We start from the raw sequence: 19,929 nt of genomic DNA on the forward strand, positions 1-19,929 counted from the left end.
GTGCCAACAACATTCTTCTGTTCAAGCTTCTCTTTCAAACAGAGAGGTCTGTTTCTGGATGGGGTTGCTTCCCAAGTCAAGGCTGATGGAACAGTTAAGTAAGTTACATGGGGCTCCCCCAAGGTCACTGCAGACCCCAGTTGAAGTTGGACCGGGGGGGGGGGACTCCACTGGACAGACTTGAGGGGTGCTTGTGAGTAGAACTCGATTCCTGCCTTTTAACAAATGGACTGACAGGTGGTGACAGTCACTTATTTTAACTCTGGGGACCACTGTGCAGAGAGAGAGAATTTCGCTGCAGGATGCCAGGGAGTGCCTTGAAGAATGAGCCCCCTCCCCCAATGAAACTCTCTGCCACAAAGCACAGTAACGGGGGGTTATGCTAATTTTTGGTGTTGCACAGTAGAAATTAATTGGTGCCCCTTTTCCAGCCTCTAGAACAGATGGGAAGGGGAAGGCGGCATCTTAACCCCAAGCTGGCGGCAGCTGCCTCCTTTGCTCATCCAAGCACTGGTTAACCACAGTCAGTGCTGAAAGACTTAAAATATCCCTTGACCACATGGGTGGAATCCTGGTTACAAGAGAAGCCAAGACGCCCCTGGATACATGCCTGCCTTCCATTGGCCAAATTCTTGGGGAATGTGTGCAAGGTCCTTTTCTGCCAGAGCCACAGGATGGGCTTTCAAGGTCAGGTAGAAATCCCTTTCCATGCAATTGAATCACGAGCTCCTGTGAGCTTTTGGCCCCTGAAAAGAGCTCTGGGAGTAGAAGCCAGCTCTGCAGCCCTCCAAAGCAGGCAAGACGATGGAGTTTGGGTTGGGGCGAAGTGGGGGGTGAAGTTGATGCACGGGGAGGCTCTCCTGCACAAGCCCCACAGGCACCCCCGTTTCCAGTGGGAATGGAATCGAGCAAGAAGAGTGTTTGGGGCTTCTCTGCTGCATATCTGGAGGCTCCCCGCAGGTGGAAAACTGGCTTGTCAAGGAAAAGAGGTCAGCAGCCAAGCTTTCTTCCTGCCCTGGAATGATCTCCCCCCATGTGGTACAGCCAGGGCCTTGCAGAGCCAGGCAGAGGCCCGGGCCAGGTAGATAAGGTGCCCCCCCTTTTTTTACCCTGGGGATAACTGAAGTCTTATAAATAAGTCGTATATATAAATAATATGTATATAAATAATGCTGACCAAGGCCCGCTTTGGAATTGGAGGCCCAGGCCAAGTGGCCCATATGGCCCCCCCTCTGTCTGGGCCTGGGTACAGGCTGGGAGAGCTTTATTGCCCCAAAGGTTCCTAAGAACTGTTCCACATCCTGCTATCTTCCTCTTGTTTTCATATTATCTCATGTGATCCAGAACCACAAGAGTCCAGAAGCTTGATGAGCTCAATGGCATTCAGTTGGCCATTGCAAGAACAGGGAGCCTGGCAAGATGGAGCCCCGTTTGGTCTGATCCAGTGACCAAAAGGCTCTTCTTGTGTGTTTTAATGATCCCTCCTTGGCTGAGGTTGAAGGCCGCTGAACAACAAATCATCCAGCTCTGTTTCCTTTAGCCCGGCCTCCCCCAACCTGGCACTCTCTGGGTGCTTTGGACTACAACTCCCATCTGCAAAGCTGCACTGCTGGGGCATCCATTTGCTGAATGAATACCTTAGATGCTTTGTGTTAAGTTGTGGGTGAACATATCAGACGACACAGCGATTCTTCAAACAGCTCTTGTTTGTTCACAGGCCAGAACAGAACTGAACTGAACTGAAGGGTTCAGCCAGCCTGCTTATATAGAGCTCCAGTACAACGTAACTGTAACAATTTTCTAAAACTATCCAATCACTGAACGTCACTTTCGATCCCTTATTTGCATAACTATCTACAGTATCCCCTTGCTGGCCCAGGGTGAGAACTTCAGTACATAACACTTTGGCAGCTCTCTCTGCCACCTTGCAAACTCGATATCATATTGCAGCCCATTCCTGTGGATAGGTTGTTTGCAGGTGCTCCCCTGGGGGACTGGGCACTAGGTCCCCCCCCCCTCCATCTTCGCCTCTCCCTGAAGAGGTCGGGCCATGGAGGCTCAGACTTTGAAGGCTGCTGGCTCTGGAGGGAACCCCAACATTCTGTTTTTCTTTCTTTTTAAAGGACGGATTCTTGGTTAGAGTTTTGCTTGCAATGAAAGTGGCAAACCGAATGGGCTGCAAACAGGCAGGTGTTCGTGCCATAGGAGGGCCAACCTGGGATGGGGATGCGTTTTTGCCTTTTCTACGTTGGCATCACCTTCCTATCTCCCCCCATCTCATAAAACCCACCATGCCACCCGGAGAGTTTTGTTGGTTCTGTACTGCTGCTTTCCAATGCAGCAGGCCGGATGGTGTATTTCGGGCAAGTGTTAAAGGGAAGGAAAACTTTCAGATCCGAAGAGTTAGCAAAGACTGTGCTGAGCATTTGGCAGAGCCTGCCTGGCAACTTTCTGCAAAAGTCTCAGCAAAAACAAGGTCTAAATTTAGCCCTGCTGCACAAGTGGCCTTTTATATTTTTCCGGCCTCGCTTGTTCACCAGCTTCTCGGCTTGTTCTGCTTTCACTTGGCTTAAAGATGGGCAGAGGCTTAAGTGGTTAGATGAAATGTTCCTCATCTACCCATCCTCGCTTGGCTGTCAGAGGCAAACCAAAAGAACTGACTGATGAGTTTAGGATGCTGCAGTGGTTCTGAATCCCAAGATCAGTGGTGCCTTGCGCAAGAGTCTTGCAACCACTTCTGGGGAGACTTTGCCCCCTCCCCGAAATGTGTGTGTGGATGCCAAGGAGCAGCTGGCGCCATTTGTGGCTCTGTGTTTGGAGGCCTTTCCACAGCTGGGCAACATCCACCCTGCATCTGGGCATTACAGAGTGTTCTGGCACTGTCCCAGCTTCTTTCAACGTGTCTTTTAAAAAACCCAGTCCAGGAAGTGGCTTTGCTCTGACTGCAGTTTGTGTGAGGCTGAGCACAGCCTGTTCCATCTCATTCCTCCTGGCTGGAGCTTTGGACTGCAATTCACAGTGGCAAACAAGGTGTTCTCTGCACAGCCCCATTGACTGTGGTTTTAACTAGAATTAACATCTGGTCTGGATCAAAAGGGGTACTACTTTCTAAATGCAAAGTAACAATGCTATGTAGTTCATAAGAGAGTCCAAAGCACTTCAGATGCATTTTTTGGAGAGTAATTCTTGCAACGGTCCTTTGAGGTAGGCCAGTATTATCCTCTTCACAGTGCTGGGTTTGAGGCTGGGAGAAAGTGAGAGTGCTGCTTCTTTTGTGCAAACTTTGTAATGATATTCCCCGATTTCATAGTCTGCATGGGGATGGGCAGTCTTTAGTGTAGAGATGTGTATAGATGCCAGGAGAGGTTATATTTATTAGATTACAGTGGTACCTCGGGTTAAGTACTTAATTCGTTCCGGAGGTCCATACTTAACCTGAAACTGTTCTTAACCTGAAGCACCACTTTAGCTAATGGGGCCTCCTGCTGCTGCTGCCGCGCCGCCGGAGCACGATTTCTGTTCTCATCCTGAAGCACTATTTCTGGGTTAGCGGAGTCTGTAACCTGAAGTGTATGTAACCCAAGGCACCACTGTAGATATTATCTTTCCTTCCTCACATTTGTGAATTCAGCAGAGTGCATCCCTTTGCAGCTTAAAAGGGAAGCTTAGATAGGCTAGTCTCAGCCTTTTAGTTTAAGTAATCCAGGATGCTTTAAGGCAGACTGGATTCTCCTGGTATTTCCCCCTTTTCTCCCCTTAAAACAACAATCACACAAACAGCCTTATAAAAAAATAACATTAACATTTATTCACTCAGAATACTTGTTGAGGAGTAACAGATACAACAGCTTTGTTCAGGCAGGCTTAACATGGTAATTCAGTTAGAAAGACATGCTGAAGTCTAGCTTAAGATGGTGTCTGAGCAATGGAGCTCAGACATGCAGATGTTCTCACATTTCTGGCTTGGTGATGAGATGAAGAGTAAGAGTGAAGAGAAGCCAAAGAGCAAAGCGGAAGTGCCCAGCCAAGTGAGAAGTCAGGATACAGGGGGAGTGGCTCTCAGCGTTCTCTCTAGCAAACTTACAGGAAAACTTGTGAGCTTCAGCGCCTATAATGTGCCTATCTAGCAAACATGCATTGTTGGTTTGTCTGCATCATAAATATCCCACATTTAGGGGCCCGGAGCCAAGTGCCAGAGAAAGATAAAAGGTAAGGTAAAGGACCCCTGGATGGTTAAATCCAGTCAAAGGCAGCTATGGAGTACGGCACTCATCTCGCTTTTCAGGCTGAGGGGGGCCGGTGTTTGTCCACAGACAGCTTTCCGGGTCATGTGGCCAGCAGGACTAAACTGCTTCTGGCGCAATGGAACACCGTGACGGAAACCAGAGCGCATGGAAATGCTGTTTACCTACCCGCCGCAGTAGCACCTATTTATCTACTTGTACTGGTGTGCTTTCAAATTGCTAGGTTGGCAGGAGCAGGGACAGAGCAACAGGAGCTCACCCCATTGGGGGGATTCAAACAGCTGACCTTCTGATCAGCAAGTCCAAGAGGTTTAGACCACAGTGCCACTCACGTACCAGAACAGGTGGCAGCAGCATGGCAGTAGGCATAGTCAGAGCCAGCCACATTCTCTCTCTCTCTCTCTCTCTCTCTCTCTCTAACACACACACATACACACACACACCATCGCTCAATGGTAGAGCATCTGCCCTGCATACAGAAGGCCCCAAATTAATTTCCTGGCAGCATCTCCAGATTAAGACAGAGAGAGACCGCTTCCTTGAAACCCTGGAGAGCCGCTGCCAGCCAGTGTGGACAATACTGAGCTATATAGGCCCCAGGGCTCTGACTTGTTAGAAAGCAGCTTCCTACGTCCCTATTCCCAGACATGCATTAACAGCAACACTCACGGATAGACAGATGTGCAGGGGTGGCCTCATTCCTTGAGCTTTCCAATAAAATTATGTCCCTCTGCCACTAGCCTGCCAAGCAGCTGTCATCCCAGCCTCCCTATTTCCTCATTAAAGTGCAGATGATCACTTGGGGAGGAGGGACAGCGGTCTTCATTGGATCTGGACCGTGGGGGGGGGGGAAGAACCTCCTCCCTGGTGCCCTTGATCTGTCCTTGATTGCTGCCCTCTTGGGACTCTTCTCTGCTGCCCAGCTGGTGTCCGATTAGCAGGGCAGTGGGGAGAGGCAAAAGGGGGGCCACCAGGGGAATGGCCAAGGGCTGCATGTGGGTCACAGGTTGGCTCCTGGTCTAGCCATGATGCTAGGCTAGAAAGAACAGCCTCTTCTGGTTAAAGGATGGGGGTTCTTTCGTATGTGAACATGATCAACGCCCCTTATTTCAGAGCTTTAAAGGTCCACTGCATTCAGAAACCTTCTCTGCCACTTTTATTTTCAGCTTCCTGAGCATAGCTGTCAACTTTTTTTTAAGGGACATTCCCTTATTCCAAATAGGATTCCTCGCAAGAAAAGGGAAAAGTTGACAGCTATGTTCCTGAGTGCCTGAGGATGTTGCTTTGCCCAGTCTGTGAATGAGCGCATTCATTTTGGACTATAACTCCCATCAGCTTTAGGAGTGCTGGCTAGTGCAGATGGGATCTGTAGTCCAAAACACCCGGAGGGCACCACATTGGGGAAGCTTTTCCTGTTAGCCTGATGCTGGCAGACTGTGGTGTTTTTCCGTGGCCTTCGGGGGAGTTGGGCCCATTGAATGGATCAGCTGCTGATTGGCGACTTCTACAATGGGGCTGTGCAGAACAGGAAAGGCTGGATTGTTAGCAAAATGACCTTGGTTGGGTGCAAGAACCTTTTTTGTAACTTAATTTTACTTTTCAATTCCCCAAGCAGGATAAAACAACAATGCGCTGTGCATGCAAAAAGAAAAGAAAACCTTAAGGGAGTTAAAGGACTTTCTGTGCGGTAAGGAGGGTGGAATTGTAAATGTGTCCCACTCTCGCAACATGGAGAGGGTTCTTGGCTCTTAGGTTTGCATTCATAACACCCCAGATTCAGCTCCCAGCACCCCCAGGTTGAGTTGTATGCTGCCAGTCAGTACAGTGGTACCTCGGGTTACATACGCTTCAGGTTACAGACTCCGCTAACCCAGAAATAGTACCTCGGGTTAAGAACTTTGCTTCAGGATGAGAACAGAAATCGTTCTCCAGTGTCAGCAGGAGGCCCCATTAGCTAAAGTGGTGCCTTCAGGTTAAGAACAGTTTCAGGTTAAGAACGGACCTCCGGAACGAATTAAGTACTTAACCCGGGGTACCACTGTATAGCCAGTCAGATGAATCAATTGGTCTGACTCTGTATAAGATATCTCCCTGTATTCCTTCTTAACTTTTGTATACACCAGAATCCCATTCTAAAGGTTTTTTTCAACCCTCCTAAAAGACCAGGGAGATAGACCTGACGTTTATGGCACTGTGGAGAATTCCACAAGCACAGATCCAGAATGAAAAATGCTTGGGCTAGCTCAGTCGGTAAAGCATGAGGCTCTTAGAGCCGTGAGTTCAAGCCCCGTGTTGGGCAAAAGATTCCTGCTTTACCACGGGGTGGATGACTAGATTTACCCTGGTGGTCCCTTCCAACACTACTGTTGTATGTTTTACTACTGTAGAAGTCACTGAAGCATCAGAAGAGACCTACAGCAGCTGGGTCAGGCCAAAGGGAGCCCAGAAGATGGACCTGAGTTGAACCAGCAGTGCTTTCCTCACTTGCGATTCCCATAACCATCATGGTAGCCATTGATGGCATTCTCATTTTCCATGCATTTAGTCTAATACCTTTGCAGGGGTTTAACAGAGGTCTGTCTTGCTGGTTGACGGATGCAGGAGGTTGCCGGTCCCTTTTGGGACAGTTTCTCGCTGAAACATCTGGCCACGGCTTCTCTCTGAAACGACCTGAATTCTCAATAGCATCACTCCTAAATGCCCTTGCTAGAATTGTAGAGGGCACATGGCTCCTTGCTTGGACTGAGAAGCCAAAGGCAATGAAATGGCTGACTAGGTGGCGAGGAGTATAAATGGCAGAAGACTCAGGGTTAATGCAAGTAGGGGGTGGGGAGTCCGTCTTAGGGCCCCCCAGGTGATGGCAGACAAAGCCTTTTCCTCTGCCAACATTGTGCCTGCCCTTTTCCCAGTGGTGAGAGGTCTGTTGCATCCCAGGAGCTTCTGCTGAGTCCTCTGTAGCCTGCTGTGGCAAATTGTTAGTGCATTTTGCAGATAATTTCTGCTCCAAGGGGAGGTGGATACAGCCACTGCAAAGGGTTTTAATGGATACCTTTAAGCTTGTCAAGCCTGGGGATGGGGGGAGACTGCTTGGAGGTTGAGACTTTTCTCTTGATCCCTTGGATCTTTCCTTTCCTGTCTTAGAAGAGACCCAGGGCAACTGAGTCTCTTGATTGGAGGCAGCGGTGCACCTCTGCCTAGCCCTAGACTCTAGAGAAACCCACCATAGACCCTAATTTTTCATTTCATTTCACTTCACTTCACTTTTAATTTGTATACGGCCTTTCTGTATTACTATATGCAAGGCGGTTTGCAGCAACAAAATATACAACAGAGAACACACACCTTATTATAATAATCTAATCCAGTACAAAAAGTCATAATAAAACATTCCTTTAAATGAAATGACTTATATCAAAGTAATATTCAATAATTTAATCAATTTATTGAATATTACTTTGATATAAGTCATTTCATTTAAAGGAATGTTTTATTATGACTTTTTGTACTGGATTAGATTATTATAATAAGGTGTGTGTATAATATATTCAATAATATATTATAATAAAATAGTACACAACAAAATCAGCTCTCAAATTTATTAATAATTAAACAGAAACTCATGCTTAACAATTACAATAATTACTAAACGATGATCAATAAAAATAACTGCAAGTCACAAATGCATAAAATACCACAATACATACAAAACCTTGTAAAATGATCAAGTGGAGAAACAAAGACATACAACCTATAAAACTTTTTTTTTTAACAAAAAACCAAAACCATCGTTGTCCAGTGACAATTTTACAATTCTTGGCCAAGGTCTTGGAACATATGGGGGTTTCTCAGCTCAAAGTGATTTTGGAGGAACCTGGTTTACTCCCCGGTTTGGAGAATGAATGAGTCACAAGCAGGGAAAGTGCAACCCTGGATGTCTCAGTGGCTCTTGAGATAGTGGATTATGGGATCCTGCTGGCTCACCTTATCCTCCATCCTTTTTTAGAAATTTCCACAAAGCCACCAATGGATGAGGTTTGTTCTGAAATGGTTGCGGCTCAGCTCTGCCTCCTTGTTTTAATCAGCTACTGCCAGGGAGGCAGCAGAAACCTTGAACCAGGTTCAATTTGAATGGGGGGCGAACCAACTGGAAATTAATCCAGATGAGGTGGAGGTACTGCAGAGAGCCTTTCCTGCTACTCTCGATGGAGACGTACAGCCTGTTCTGAAGGTGGCTGCCAGAGTGTTTGCAGTAGTGAGGTGGTGCATCCATAGCACACACCTATTTTGCTAACAAATGACTTCTGGCCTCAATTTCAAGTGCTGATCCTAAGCCATGCAGATCCTAAGTCATCATCTCAGGTACCATCAACATGCCCTCATGAGCCTATCCAACTCCTGCTGCTCTTGTTTCTACCAGTACCCGGCAGCAGCAGACCCTTTTCCATGGTGGCCCCCTGATTGTGGCACTCGCTCTCGGGGGAGATTAGCCAAGCCCCCTCCCTTCCTGTTTTCCAAGCGTGTTCTGAAAACCTTCCTGTTTTGGAAGGCTTTTTTGATAATGGATTGTGGTGTTTTTCTCAGACGCCCGTTTTCAAGCTGCTGTTGCTCTCCCGGCGTTAAGAGCTCTCTTGTTTTGAAACTGTACTCGCACCGTGTCAGCTTTGTAGGAAACTGCTTTGTGCAAGCTTTTTAAAGCCTTGGAAATCTGGGCGTAAATAAATACCAGGGTTCTGCAGTTTCCTGCTCCACACAACACTGCCTCCGCCCTGGCTGCAGAGCTGAGAGGTGAGAGCCAGCCTCCCCTCGCCCACGGCTGGCTGCCAGGCACTTGACCAGAGGTTTGGGGGCAAAGTGGAGCAGAGCTCAGGGATCAGCCTGTCCTGGACTTCCCTGCCTGGGGCTGCAGCCACAGTAGGGCTGGCGTCTCTAGGGTTATTGCTCTCCTCCTGCTTCCGCTCCCTAGAGCTGTTTCCCCTGCAGGAGCGACCACTCATCCCTTCCCCCTCTGCAGAGCGCCATTCCAACCCCTAGGCTTCCTTTCTGCTGGAGTGGTGGCTTTCTGCTTCTGCCACCTGAGCTCCTGGGCAGAATGGACCTTTCAGCTGCAGTGGAGGACCTGTGCCATCTCTTGAATGCTGATGGAAGCAGGAAGGGCTACTGAAAGGGGAAGACTTCGACCACACCATGTCTGCCAGCGACCGGATCTGTGCTGGGCCAGCAGGCGGGGGGGCGGGGGGCAGTTTGCATTACAGGCGGCCAGCTGGAAGCAGCTTTGTACATTATTTATTCAGGCTGCCTCCTCTGCCCAGCCGCCCTATTAAATTCAGAGCTTGTCACCTGCAGGAGGAAGGTTTTTCCCCTCTGCACAAGTCCTTTACTACCTCCAGTTCATGGCCGTGTCATCTCCCAGAGGCCGTGCCTAGGCCAAACAAACCTGTAGGAGGAACACAAGTTAAGGTGCAATATTTTAGTTACTGCTGCTTGACTTTTGAAAAAGGAATTGGCAGAAACTCAATTAAACCTGCTAAACACAGCGTTGAAAGTTTAGATCTGAGGTACGTGCAAGAGTTTGCGACCCTGTATTAAGCAGATGTCTTAATAATGTGATTTATTACTTATTTGGGGGGGGGGGAATCTAAACTGTCCAGCCAAACATTGGGGGGGGAATCGACGAAATGTTAAAACAAGCCATGAAAACAACAATATTCCACTGATACTCAAAGTAGACCCATTGAAATCAATGGACCTAAATTATTCATACCCATTAATTTCAGCATGTCTATACTTACTATCACTGTATACAACCCACCATAAATCAGAATTTGATGGCAGATGAATTTTGAATACAGTGTTGGGTTTGTTGGTTTTCTGCTAGGGTGATGTCTGCATTATTCCCTCCTCTGACAATGGATTAATATCATGGGTATGTTCCTATCAGCAACATCAAACAGGATGTACCAATGGCCAGTGGCGTAGCGTGGGGGGGGGCAGGGGGGGCAGGCCGCACCGGGCGCAACATCTGGGGGTTAGGGTTAGGGGGCGCAAATTACTTGCCTTGCCCCGGGTGCTGACAACCCACGCTACGCCACTGCCAATGGCCACTGACTGGGATGGCTTTAAAAGGAGGTTTAAGAGATTCATGGAGGAGGAGGAGGAGGAGGAGCAGGGTGATGGAGGTCTCTCAGTAGGTCTAGCTCAGCCATCCCCAAACTGGTGCCATCCAGCTGCTTTGGACTACAGTACAGCTCCCATCAGCCCCTGCCAGCACAGCCATATGTTGTCCTTCTAGTGGTGCAACAGTAAAACTGCTAGCACACTTGCAAAGCTAAGCAGGGTCCAATATGATGGAGGGGCATGTGTTGAGATTCCTGCATTGCAAGACGTTGGACTAGATGACCGCCAGGGTTCCCTTCCAACTTTCCAATTCTATGGGTCTTTGTGGGGGCTGATGGGAGTCGTAGTCCAAAACAGCTGGACAGCCCCAGACTGATGACTGTGGGCTTGCAGCAAGTTCGGTCCCTTGCTGATGTTTGCCCACAGTGTCATGGGATGAGCCAGTCAAGTGAAGGTGACTGCCTGCATGTTGAGCTAAGCCTTGACCCGTTTCTTGCACTCAGGGGTCCTAAAAGTGCCTGTTGTGGGTTGCGTGCCAAATGCCAGGCTGTGGCAGGTTCACTGCATGGTGTCATTCATCTCAGGCTGACAAAAAAACACATTTGGAGCTGTTGTAGGTCAAAGGCAGAAGGGAATGGACCCTGAGGGATTCGTGGTGATGGGGAGGAGGGAGAATAGAAAACTGAAAATGCTTAGAGTGAGAGGTGCAAAGGAACCACCCAAAATCTGGACCAGGTGGAAGACTGGAGCAGCTCAGCCGGGTGGGTCACGCTGTGCCCTTCTGCAAGAGGTACCTGAGGTGCTGATTTGGTGGGTTTCATTTTGCTGCTGTTTGTGCTGACAGGTTGGTGGAGAGGAGCTCTGCTCTTTCCTGAGGGAGAGAGTCATCCGGAGATGAGAACCGTGTCTCTCTCTAGTTGTTGGACGAAGGCAGCCAAATCAGTTCCTGGAGCGTGGGTGCAGCCAGCTGTCCATGAGGCATCCTGTGGATGCCTTATGCAATCTCTTGTGGGTGTGTTTTGGGGGGCGCTGGGCTAATTCCAGAGGGAGAGAGGGGAGATCATTCCAAGGTGGCCCATCCCAAAGGTTTACTTAAGCATGCTTTGGCAGGGAAAGATGATTCCTGTATTTGAGTCCTGTGCTGCAGGGGGTTGGACTAGATCGGTCTTTCTCAACCTTGGGTCCCCAGATGTTGTTGAACTACAACTCCCATCATCCCTAGCTAGCAAGGGCAGAGCTCAGGGATGATAGGACTTGTAGTCCAACAACATCTGGGGACCCAATGTTGATTAACACTGGACTAGATGATCCATTTGGTTTCTCCCAACTCTACATTTCTGTGATGCTCCTCATGTCATGCTATTTCTGTATAGTCTGAGGACAGCCCATGCAAATCATCACGTGCCAGTCTTGTCCCTGGGTGGGGACTGGGTGGGCGAACTCTCCCTTTGTCTTGCTGGCTCCTGTGCTAGCATGAGTTAACCATAGAATCGTAGCGTTGGAAGGGAACATGAGCATCATCTGGTCCAACCCCCAGGAAACCTTTGCCCAAAGCAGGGCTCAAACCCATGACTCTGAGAATAAGAGTCTCGTGCTCCACCAACTGAGCTTATCTGAGATCTTCACATCCTTCCAGATTCCAGGACTGTGAGCCACTTTGGACAAACACTAGCCTCTATTTATCCTTTTGTAAGTACCTGGCACTCAAATAGGGACAAACAATACGACTCCGTTGGGTTCCTTTCCTTGCAATGGGGCTTCAAGCGTGGCGTTGCCAGCCCTTACATACAGGATAAGCATTGCTGTTGATGTGTCCCCACCTGATCCTGCCACTAACCCCGATCCACCTGCCCGCTGCCTCATGCTGCCTCCCTCATAGATAAATAACAGCTTGACGGAGGCTAACAGCCCTGAGTGAGACCATCAGAGGCCCTGTTGTGCTGAGGAAAACAACAGCCTTTTTGTGAGGGCTAAACACCCACCATCAGTTGCACGGTCAGAAGCATTTCACCGGGGCCTGTGAATAATTTGTTTTCGCCATCTGATTTCGCATGCAGTCATCAAACATGTGCCGTCGCCAAACTTTTAAGAGGAGCATCTGAGGCCCCTTCTTTGTGGTCTATGTTAAGAATACAAGAAGAGCTTGCTGGGCCAGGCCAATGGGGCCCATCCAGTCCAACATCCTGTTCTCACAGTGGCCAACCAGATGCAACTTCTGGGAAACCTGCAGGCAGGATTCAAGCACAAGAGCACTCTCCCGCCCTGGAGTTTTTAGTGACTGGGATTTAGAAGCGTTGCTGCCTCCGAATGTGGAGACAGAGTATAGTCACCATGGCTAGTATCTATTGATAGCCCTCTCCCCTACGAATTTGTCAAATCCTCTTTTAAAACCACCCAAGTTGGTGGCCATTGCTTCCTCCCGTGGGAGCGATTTCCACAGTTTTGCTGCGCACCGTGAGGAAGCGCTACCAGCGGTGTTCGAAATTAGCCAGGCGCATTTTTGCGACTGGTGTGAGTCCAGTTGCGACACATGGAGATCTCTGGGTGCCAGACTGGCGACTGGAGAAAGCAAAATGTCACTTAGAGAAGGACCTGAGATATTTTCCCTGAGTGAATTTTATTCTGGATTGCTTTATTTGACGTTTTAATGTGTTGTAAACCACTTGGAGATTTGTTCTTTAAAATATAAATTGGTATAGAAATGGAATGGAAGAAGGAATAACAGTAAAAATAAGAATAAATCCCATCGGGATGGTGGTGGTTCCTAGACATTCTATTGTGGCAGCCACAGCCTAGGTTTAAGGTGTCATTTGGTGATCACATTATATATCTAGGCTGCAGCTGCCACAATAGAATTATTTGACGCTGACTACGAGTGAAAGCTGTTACATAAGTGAGTACCAGGAGGCCCTATTCATGTGTTACAGTTGTGTTTGTGTAGCGCATGGCCATGTGGGCAGTGGTGCAGGGCCAGCCTTCAGCCCCACCTCTGAGGTAATCTTCTTGCAATTCTTCTAGACTTTCACTCCTCAGGTAGTTGGAACCCTGCCTTGTTACTCATGTAACTTGCGATAACCAGGTTGGAGCGTGCCAAAGTCCAGATGAGGGCAATGCCAAAACATCATAAAATAGTGTTCCCCACGACTCTCCCTCAGGCTGGATGATAAAAACTATGAAGGGAGTTGGGGGTGGGGAAGACTGTTGGTGTAAGCCAGGCTGTTTATCCAGGTCTATGTCAGATAAGTGTTTAAGATGGCTGAACTAACAGGTTTTTTCTTCTGTCTCTGCTCCCATCCCCTTTGGTTTTTTGTTTTGTTTTTAATAATTAGCCTGATGGAGAATTCTGAGGAATTTGAAAGCTGGCACACTGACCCACTTGAAAACATTTCTAAACTACTTACTATTTAAAGCCCTCTAAGCGGTATGCAAAAAACATGACATGTAAACAATAGAACAGTGTAATAAAAACAGTAAAGTAAAATCCAGTAAAGTAGTATTATAAAAAACAACAACACAAGGGTTTTGTTATGGCAGGGCCCGTCTTGTGGGTCAGGGAAAGCCTGGGCTTTTGTGAAACTGGTGGGTGAAGATTTGTCTGGTGAAGACATGTCTGGTGAAGATTTGTTGAGATGACTTTGGGGGGAAGTGATGGTGTGATGTTAGAATTTGTGACCTTTCATAAAGTCAAAGGTGAGTGAAGCCTAAACTGCCCCTTTGCTTTTCAGGAAAGCTGCTTTTAGTAAGCTCAGACAAATGCTATGTAGGGTCCTACGGTGCAGAATTGTTGAAGATGAAGTTAAGGAAAAGTGCAGCTGCAAACCATTTCAGTGAGAAAGAAAAATGGTGGCAGTAGGGTCAACATCAAAAGCTCAGAACTGATGTTTAGAGCAGCAAAAAGTCCTTTGCAAGACTGCTCAAAGCAACCGGAAGGCCGTGGTGAGCCCCCCTGCTCAGGAAGGAGGGGGAAATGTTAATGGATGAACAAGCAGAGGGGAGCTGAGTACAACCTTCCTGCAGTAAGTTGCCCAACCGGTTTAGGGCCAGAATGGCTATTCTAGACTGATAATGAGTCGGTCAGGCAACGCCTAAGGACTTTGAATGAACACTGGTCTTCAGGGCTAGGTGAACGGCATCCTATGGTATTAAAGAAACGGCTGGTGTACTCTTGAGGATCTCTGGGTCCTTTCTGAAAAGCATGGACTGAAGACAAGCAAATGTTGTCTTCAGAAAGGATGAGCTGAGAAACTGGTCAATCTGACTTCAATAATGGAGGGAGGAGGAGGTAGAACAGCTTATAAAGGTGTCCTCTTGATTAGCAATACAGAGATTAGGGAGAGATAAATGTGTCAGACTAATAATCTCTTTCACACACTTTTCTTTTAAAAAAAATCAATTTACAGTGGTACCTCAGGTTAAGTACTTAATTCGTTTCGGAGGTCCGTACTTAACCTGAAACTGTTCTTAACCTGAAGCACTTCAGCTAATGGGGCCTCCTGCTGCTGCCGCGCTGCCGGAGCACAATTTCTGTTCTCATCCTGAAGCAAAGTACTTAACCCAAGGTACTATTTCTGGGTTAGTGGAGTCTGTAACCTGAAGCGTATGTAACCTGAGGTACCACTGTACTAGTTTAGTGGATTGTGGGAATGTTGTGACCATAAGTTATCTTGACTTCAGCCAAGAATTTGACAAAGTCTACCATGATATCTTGGTCAGCAAATTGGCTGAATGATACTAGATTGCCAAGTGGATTCACAGCTGGATGCAGGGGTGGTGTGTTCTGTTTTGCCGCTTGAGGTGAAACAGGCTGTGCTGCTTTGTCTTGCAGTTCCCACCACCACCTACCTTGCTGCTCCTGCTCCTGCCATGTGCCCTCCTGCATCTGCAGGTGGTGGTGAAGCACCACCACCACCACCAGCACCCATTTTGAAAAGATCAAACTGATTTGGGGTGAGATCTCACCCCAGACGGATGCGATCTTGCCCAGTATTGGCACTGATGGTGGCAGTGCTTCTCCACCGTTGGTGGAGGTAATGGAGAACCCATGGATGTGTTGCATGGGGGGCTTCTGCCACCTGAAGCAGTGGCCTCATGCTGCCTAATGGCTGGGCCGGCTCTGGATGGATGGAAAATAGTCCTCTGGGAGTGCTCATTAGTGGTTCCTCACCCAACCAGAGGGAGGTTAGGACAGGAGGGGGCAGGTGCCGGGCTCTGTCTTGAGTCAGGAACTGCTTGTACACTTCCCATGGGGACACTTGGTTAGCTACTGTGAGAACAAGATACTGCGCTGGGCAGAACCCCCATAACAGACTCTCCTTATGTTCAGTCCTCTGTCATTGTGTTAGATGAATGAGTAGAGGGAATCTTTATGAGATTTGTGGATGACCCAAAACTGAGAGGGGTAACTAACCTCTAAGAAGGTGGGAACACAATGCAAACCGACCTTGTTGGGATGGAAAAGCTGGGCTGAAACCAACAAAACCCATCAACAGAGATGAATGCAAACTTCTGCGCTGGGGCAGGGGACTCAGATCTGCACAAGGATGGGGGATACCTGGCTTGAGAATCTTGGGATTGCTGTCAGTCATAAGTTGTGTATGAGCTGGCAGTGTGATGCCACTGCAAAAAAACCAGAGACTAATGAGGTTTTAGGTAAAGGTAAAGGGACCTCTGACTGTTAGGTCCAGTCGTGGACAACTCTGGGGTTGCGGTGCTCATCTCGCTTTATTGGCCAAGGGAGCCGGTGTACAGCTTCTGGGTCATGTGGCCAGCAGGACTAAGCTGCTTCTGGAGAACCAGAGCAGCGCATGGAAACACTGTTTACCTTCCCGCCAGAGTGGTACCTATTTATTTACTTGCACTTTGATGTGCTTTTGAACTGCTAGGTTGGCAGGAGCAGGGACCGAGCAACGGGAGCTCACCCCGTCGCAGGGATTCGAACCGCCGACCTTCTGATCAGCAAGCCCTAGGCTCTGTGGTTTAGACAGTGCTGTTTTAGGCTTCATTAAAAGACCGCGTTTCCATGTCAGAGGAAGTAATAGTTGTGTTTCAGTTTGTGCAAATTAAAATGTAATGCCCCAATCTAGCCTCTGCAGATGCATCCACAGCTGGATGGGGGGTGGGGGCCTTAATGGGGCTGCTTCTCTCTCATTCCCAACTGGCCTTGGGCCAGGATATCTGAAGGGCCACCTCCTCTTGCATTCCATTTATTCATCTTCTCCTTCCTTCAAAGTGTTTACATCTATCTCATCAGCCGGAAGAGGGTAAGAGGCTGTTCCAGAACACTTAAGCAGAGGGAAGAGTCTTGTTCTGGCTGAAGCAGGGGAATTTCCCTTTTGTAGGTGCTGAGGCCCGAAAGCCATCCTAGGACTTGGTGCTGTGAAGCTGCTGCTTTCCAGCATGGCAGGGCAGGGAGATGGAGGTGTCTCAGTCCAGAGACAGCCCCATTGAGGGAGAAGCACATAGACATGTGTCCACGGTAGCATAGGCTGAGCAACTGCTTGAAACGGCACTTAGTCCCATTGAAATGAATGGGAGCTACATTAGGACACTTTGCAATGGGGCAGGAGAGTTTTTCAGTGTGACCAACAGTGCAGTTCGGCTATCCTGTCTCAGGCACCACATACAGTTGAAATCAGAATTATTCAACCCCCATTGCAAAACAGGTTGATTATCCAAATTTTCAGTCTTTCAGCTTTTTGCAGTGAGCAAATCACACAAAAGCAATGGAAATAGCTCCACACAACAGATGCTTCAAGCAGTTCCCCCAAATTCAGCTGAAAATGCAACTCAGAGTGAGACTGGAGAAGCCAGTATAAGTTGCATTTTCAGCTGAATTTCGCCTGATTTGCAATGGGGGTTGAATAATTTCGATTGCAGCTGTAGCATGGAACTGACACAAACCATATTGCTGTTAGCATAAATACAAAATATAGATTAATATATTGGACTATATGGAGATGGCAAAATTAACGGCAAAAATAAGAGACCAAAAGGACGAAATTGTTTGTGGAAGTGTCAAGATCCCTTTCGGATTATGTGAGAAAATATTACAGTCAAATGAAATCACAGGCAGGTCTGGAAATATAGGCAAAAGGAATGAGAAGGATAAAGGAATGTAATGTGAAATATAAGTTGTAGAAATAAGTATTATTTTTAAGGTAGTAGATAAAAGGATTTGAACAGAAACATCATGGAAGTAAGGAAGGGAACTTGGGAAGTCAAAAGGCTAAGGGAATATTGCATGGAAACTGAATTGAATTTGCTAAATTGTATGCAAAATCAATAAGAACTTATGACAAAAAGTAGTGAATCTGCAGGATCCCATCAGCCTAGTTTCAGAAGGGCGGAAGGTGGAGGGGGAAGAGCGACTTGGGAGTTTTCCTCTCCCCTCCTCGCAGTTCGAATTCTCACTCAGCAAAATCTCTCCCTAGAGCCAGGATCATACATCCAATCCAGAAGGGGAAATGTGTTTGCTTCAGTGACTTGGTGAGAAACATAATTCCTTTATCGGAAACCTTCCCATTATGGAATTGATTTGCAGACCCACTCCTTGGGATGAGGAAGCGGGGGGGGGGGAGGTGGACCCAATAAACCCAGCCAGGGGCTGGTCCCCAACCTCCTCCTGGGAGCAGATGATCCAGGGTCACACCGCACACTCCTATGTGCAAACGCCAAGGTTTAACAGGAACAAAAAGATTAAACTTGGGAGGCCTTAAGGCTCAGCCAAACTGCAGTTCCTTACAACCTTGAGAGCCAATTCCCGTACCACAATGTGACTTATCTTGCAGCCCTCCTCCCTATGGATGCAGAGAGAGGGAGAGACATGTCCCACTCAGAGCAATGATACACTGTTGTCTCCTGTAACCATGACCAGGAACTCCAGAATTCCAGCCTCAAGGCTGATTCACATACAGTGGCACCTCGGGTTACATACGCTTCAGGTTACATACGCTTCAGGTTACAGACTCCACTAACCCAGAAATAGTGCTTCAGGTTAAGAACTTTGCTTCAGGATGAGAACAGAAATCGTGCTCCGGCGGCGCGGCAGCAGCAGGAGGCCCCATTAGCTAAAGTGGTGCTTCAGGTTAAGAACAGTTTCAGGTTAAGTATGGACCTCCAGAACGAATTAAGTACCTAACCTGAGGTACCTGTAGTTGCGTTGGTTGTTTATTTCCTCTCGCGAGAACTGTTGTCTTTGACAGCCAGGCCGTGGTTGGAATAACTTCAGCAAACATGTCTTTTGTGAGGGTCTGCATTTGGCGAAGCTCCAGGCATGAGAGAAGCCCCAAGAAACAAAACGAGAAGAGCATAGGATCTTGGGGGCTTCTCATTGTTCTAGCATGTTATTTTTTAAAGATACCATTAGCTGCTTTTTGTCTTGGGGGGGGGGGGGGGGGAGGAGCATGCAAATTTTGCATTTTCTCATTGAGCACTGCATATGAACATAACAAGAGCCTACTGGAGCAGGTCATTGGCTCTTCTAGTCCAGTGTCCTGTTCTCACAGTGGCCAACTACCTGTGGGGAAAACCTGCAAGCAGGATTCAAGCAGAAGAGCACTCTCCTACGGTTTCTAGCAAGATGTTCGCAGGCATACAGCCTCCAACCATGGAGGTAGATCATAGCCATTATGGCTAGTAAACCACTGATAGCCTAATTCTCCCCCATGAATTTGTCTAACCCTCCAAATCGGTGGCCATCACTGCCTTTTATGGGAGCGAGTGCCATAGTCTAACTATGTGCTGTGTGGGGAAAGTCCATTCTTTTATACGTCCTGAATCTTCCAGCAATCATGTAGAGCTTTAGATCAGTTGGTAGAGTATGAGATTCTAAATCTCAGGCTTGTGGGCTTGAGCCCCATGGTGGGCAAAATGATTCTTGCATTGTAGGGAATAGGACGAGATGACTCTCGTTGTCCCTTCCAACTTGATGATTCTATGAGTTCTAGTGTTATGAAAGAGGGAGAACAACATTTCTCTGCCCACTTTCTCCATGACATGCATCATTTTATAAACTTCTCCCATGTCACCTCTTCCTCACCTCGCCTCCAAACTAAGAAGTCCCAAACTCTGTGACTCTTCCTCACAAGGGAGTTGCTCCATCCCTTTGATCATTCGGATTACCTGTTCCCAAATTGTAAATTATTTTGTAATGCAGTGTACATAAAATGGCAAAACCTTTATGAGAGGGAGCAAGAGAACCAGCTGAGGCTTTCTCCTCCTTCTCTGCTAGACCTCTGTCTGGTGCCATTAAACACTGCATCTCCTTCCATCTGGCTTCTGCCTCTTAGCTGTTTTCAGTGGTGGCCAATGTCCCAGCTCTAATGGCCATATCTCCTCGTGAGATGCTGTAAGAAAACTTCAGGTGTGTTCACACAGCTGAAGGCAACACCAGCAATGGGTGGCACATGAAATGGTTTGGGGCTGGCAGGTTAGGAGAGGAGCTGCCAGCCTCCCAGATTGTCTTCTCTGTTGTCCATCTGCACAGAAGGTTAAAAAAAAAAGGCATTTCCGCAGAGCCTCAGTCCTTTCTGGATGTTTGGAAAGGACCAAAAGGTCACCCACACCCAGGCAG

General features: G+C 47.8%; 1 protein-coding gene across 1 annotated transcript in view; it reads left to right on the forward strand.

The window, feature by feature from the left end:
• BCR (BCR activator of RhoGEF and GTPase) overlaps positions 1-19,929 on the forward strand; it is a 91,439-nt gene that overhangs the window by 18,341 nt on the left and 53,169 nt on the right. The gene's annotated exons all lie outside the window — the stretch shown is intronic.

Source organism: Podarcis muralis, chromosome 16 (genome assembly GCF_964188315.1).
Source record: "Podarcis muralis chromosome 16, rPodMur119.hap1.1, whole genome shotgun sequence".
Taxonomy (NCBI): Eukaryota; Metazoa; Chordata; class Lepidosauria; order Squamata; family Lacertidae; genus Podarcis; species Podarcis muralis.